Source organism: Salmo salar, chromosome 04, assembly GCF_965601325.2.
Source record: "Salmo salar chromosome 04, fSalSal1, whole genome shotgun sequence".
Taxonomy (NCBI): domain Eukaryota; kingdom Metazoa; phylum Chordata; class Actinopteri; order Salmoniformes; family Salmonidae; genus Salmo; species Salmo salar.
Window position 1 is genome coordinate 52,786,587 of NC_138294.1, and position 4,971 is coordinate 52,791,557.

Genomic DNA, 4,971 nt, shown 5'->3' on the forward strand with positions numbered 1-4,971 from the left:
TAAAATATATTCAGATTTGTTTAACACTTTTTTGGTTACTACATGATTCCATATATGTTATTTCATAGTTTTGATGTCTTCAGTAAAAATAAAGAAAAAATCTTGAATGAGTAGGTGTTCTAAAACTTTTGACCGGTAGTGTCTGTGTGATAACTGAATATATATATATATATTCAGTTATCATATTTGCATTTTATATTTTCTTGTACCTGTAGGCTGCCACTCAAAGAAAAACAACAACAAAAACAATCAGAGAAATGCAGACAAAAATAAACAGTATCAACAGTTTTGTATTATTCTGTATGCAAAGAAAATAAACAAAAAAGGCTCCCCTCCCCTCCCCAACCCATCCCCCCCAGTTCCCATCCCCCTGCCCACCCACATCCTTTCTCCCCACCCAGAACCCCCCAGTTCCCATCCACCTGCCCACCCACATCCTTTCTCCCCACCCATCCCCCCCAGTTCCCATCCACCTGCCCACCCACATCCTTTCTCCCCACCCAGAACCCCCCAGTTCCCATCCACCTGCCCACCCACATCCTTTCTCCCCACCATCCCCCCCAGTTCCCATCCACCTGCCCACCCACATCCTTTCTCCCCACCCATCCCCCCAGTTCCCATCCACCTGCCCACCCACATCTTTTCTCCCCACCCAGTTCCCATCCCCCTGCCCACCCACATCCTTTCTCCCCACCCAGAACCCCCCAGTTCCCATCCCCCTGCCCACCCACATCCTTTCTCCCCACCCAGAACCCCCCAGTTCCCATCCCCCTGCCCACCCACATCCTTTCTCCCCACCCAGAACCCCCCAGTTGGAGCAGTCCTCCATAAGAATGAATGGAATTTTACAGTATTTCAATTAAATGTTTCAAGGACAAAATTACATGTATTTAAGAATGTTGTTGTTGTCGAGGGGACAGTAACATCACTACTCTAAAAAAGATACTTTAAGAAAAATGTTTTTATATACAGTACCAGTCAAAAGTTTGGACACACCTACTCATTCAAGGGTTTTTCTTTATTTTTTACTATTTTCTACAGTGTAGAATAATAGTGAAGACATCAAAACGATGAAATAACACATTCTTCAAAGTAGCCACCCTTTGCCTTGATGACAGCTTTGCACACTCCTGGTATTCTCTCACTCACCTGCTCTCAAGATACCTTGTTAAAGTTACTAAAGTAATCTTCTGATCAAGAGAAAAGGGCCGTTTTCTCTTAGAGCTTCTAGATATTAGCATGAAGTAAAACTGGTATTGTACTAAGAAGATAATTTTATGACAAAAACTGCCAACAAACCACTTTTGTAATAATAACTTAATAAATTGTAAAAAATTATTTGTATATTATATATTCTGAAATTGTGGCAAGTATTATTTCCTTTTGAAACCATTTCATTGGTTATATTACAGATGTGATATGAATAGTTGGTCGTTTGACAATATTAGTGCTTTCTGCATCACTTTGACATTCTAAGTAAAAGTTTTGCACAAATAAAAGCCTGTTATATTTAATGAAGTGCCCTGTAATATAGACCACATGGAAAATTCATTCAATCAGATTTTTTATATGAATAAAAGACTTGCTAAAGTGCCTCTGTGAATTTTAGGAAGATTTTTAACCCACTTAACGACAACATTTCTCCAAGTTTTCACCATCCTTTTAAAGCCCTAGGTATGTTGTAAAGTCATTTCTGAAGACTATTATTTATTTAATGTCATTAGTGATTCATTTTAAGATTATTTTTTTTAGATCAACCCTGTTATGTCAACTGAACTCTTTGAGTATGGTTAAACTTTTCAAAAGAGACATTGAACATGATCTCATAGTCAAATCATTGTGTAAATGCCAGTTCTACTCTTTATGACCATTTTCTGGTGTTGTGTGGTGGAAAGCCAAGCAGGTCCAGCATAACACATCAATCCCATTACCCATAGGTAAGCCAGAAATGATTTAACAATGAAACATTTTTGGTGAAGCTTGCATTCAATTGCCCCTCCCTGTTGCACACAACAAGCTTCCATTCTCCCTGTCGCAAGGGGAATTATTGCTGATTTAAGATTAAATCATCAACCCTGTTACGGTCAACCCTGTTACTTTATTTGGCACTTAATAGGCACATACTATAGTCGTTTGTTTTATGTAACCTATTGAAATGGGCAAATGTGTTTTCCACTAAGTTGAACATGTGCTCTTTATGATAGAATGTTAAAATTAGGTGAAATAAAACGTGTTTTTTTTTTTCAATTCTCAAAAGACACCTAATTGGTGGAACGACCAAGTTACCAAAGTGGTTGCACATTAAAGTTTATAATTTCTACCCATGTACACACAGAAATGTGAGCACATACAGTTTTCAATGCTTTTGCGGGCTATGGGTACTCCTTCTATGGAATTTCTAAAGATTCACTGCAAAAGACTCAAAGGACTGTTACTTTTGCAGTATTACTGTAAACAACTGTAATCCATCTTCAGTTGATTGGAGGAAGCAAAAGAAGGATATTCAGCGGAAAGAAAAAATACACAGTTTGACAGTTCACAGCCAGGATTTCTTGCCTCTGCCTATTTTAGTTATGTTGGCCAGTTTGGCCTTAGTGCGTTCTTTCTCATCTGGGCTTCTCTTAGAGGTGCACTCTACTGTGGAGTCCGTCTCAAAGGAGATGGCTGGGGTGTGGGTGGGCAACACACCACTGCTCTTCTCCTGGGACATGGGAGGGGAGGTCTGCAGGACCACCCTGCCTCGTAGGGAGTGTTTGAGCTGCAGTAGCAGAGGGTTGTGGTTGTGATACAGGTCCACAAGTTCCACAGGGTCCCTCTCTGGCTCGCAGCATGTAGAGCAGGCAGAGCACAGCACACGGAAAATATAGACCCAGCCCAGGTAGTGCAGCTCCACAATGTTCAGGATGAAGCATCCCAGGCTGATGCTGAACATGAAGTTGAGGAAGATGGTCTTCTCCGTGGCACGAGACACGAAGCAGTCAGTCCGGTTAGGACAGGGGTAGGTCTCACAGCGGAACAGTTGAGGCACTTCAAAGCCAAACAGGTAGTACTGGCCCACTAGGAAGGCTATCTCCATGATGGAGCGCAGCACCACGTGGATGATGTAGGTCAGCAGCACTTGGCTGGACAGCTCGGTGGGATCCTTCCCCACCTCCCTCAAGTCCTCCTCCAGCAGGCTCTGCTCCACACACTCCCCCTCCCGGGCGCCCCACTCCTTCTCATAGCAGGGGTTGAAGGAGCGGTTGCTGTCCTCTAGGGCTTCCCCATCCTCCACCCCTACATGTTTAAGACTTTCACGTGCAGGAGGAGGCTTGGGGACCTCCTGGATCTTCTCAGTCTCTAACTTCTCATCCTTGGCTATCTTATGCAACACATAGACAATGTAGAAGATAGACGGTGTGGAGACGAGCACTATCTGGAAGACCCAGAAGCGCAGGTGTGAGACGGGGGCGAAGGTGTCGTAGCAGACGTTGTTGCAACCAGGCTGCAGGGTGTTGCAGGTGAACTTGGATTGCTCATCGCTGTACACTGCGTCCCCCACCAGGGTCACCAGCAGGATGCGGAAGATGAGGAGCATGGTCAGCCATATCTTGCCGATCACCGTGGAGTGGTTCTGAACCTCCGTTAAGAAGCGACCAAGAATGGACCAGTCTCCCATTTCTTAACCTGGGGAAACACAGATGAAAAACAAACAGTAGCAGGCCTATGGTGTGTTGAACCCACCACACTACAACATTATGCCCCACAGACAAATCAATATTAGTGCTACAGTCTTTGAAGGAGTGAAACATGGATGGAACCTGCGCATCTGCAGCACTGATGTATTTCCTTGTAATTTATTTATAAGGTCTTTAATGAGTGAGCCATCAGTACAGTTTAGTCTCACTACTGAAAATGAAGTGTCTATTGCAGGAGGGGCACATGCTAAGTCAGCAGAACCATGAAGCCATAAAACAGGTCAACACATAATGTCATCCAACATCCATAAGAGGGGCCTCAAAATACTTTCACAATGTCACACAACATACTTAAGACACAGTATACTGTAGGCTATGTTTGAACATGTCTCTATGTGTTATGTAGATGTACTTTGTTTAATATACAGTATGTGTTGTTTAAATTAGGGATCTGGGATATTCTAAATAACATGAGAAAATGCCTAATTTGATACATGAAATTATGTAGAAAGAGAAAATGAAATATAGGTTACTCTCCATAATACAGACAGACACAGCTCTACATGATCCCTGACAGACACAGCTCTTCATTATCCCCTGACAGACACAGCTCTACATTATCCCTGACAGACACAGCTCTACATTATCCCTGACAGACACCGCTCTACATTATCCCTGACAGACACCGCTCTACATTATCCCTGACAGACACAGCTCTACATGATCCCTGACAGACACAGCTCTACATTATCCCTGACAGACACCGCTCTACATTATCCCTGACAGACACAGCTCTTCATTATCCCTGACAGACACAGCTCTACATTATCCCTGACAGAAACACAAACTACAGTACATCATGAACTAATAATAACAATACCGCAATAATTGTATAAATGTACACTTTGTAAATGTAGCCTACCCCTCCACTCAACCTATTCAACAACAGTCCATAGTGAAAAGGAAAACACTGACTGCAGACTGTCATTGTCCAAAAAGAAAATCCTAATGATTGATTTCTGGAGGAACTTACCTTGGGAAAATGTCTTTCTTTCCGATCCAAATCTGGAAAAATGCCAAAGCAAGCAATCTGCATAACTATCTTTGAAGTGGGAGCTGGTCGTTGGACGTTATGGAGTCTATTGAGCTGGATGAGGAGAGAATGGGCTGACCACACATATTCCCTAACTCCATCTGAAACACTCATTGTACTGTATGTGAACAAAGGCTTTCAATGTACAGTGGGACAAAGATTTAAATGCACAATGGGGGGCACCTTTTCTAAACAGCCATT

The 4,971-nt window shown here is 42.7% G+C and overlaps 1 pseudogene; it reads right to left on the reverse strand.

Annotated features, from left to right (window-relative positions):
* Nucleotides 1–1,373: 1,373 nt before the first annotated feature.
* Nucleotides 1,374–3,798, reverse strand: LOC106603283 (gap junction delta-2 protein pseudogene; annotated as a pseudogene).
* Nucleotides 3,799–4,971: the final 1,173 nt, after the last annotated feature.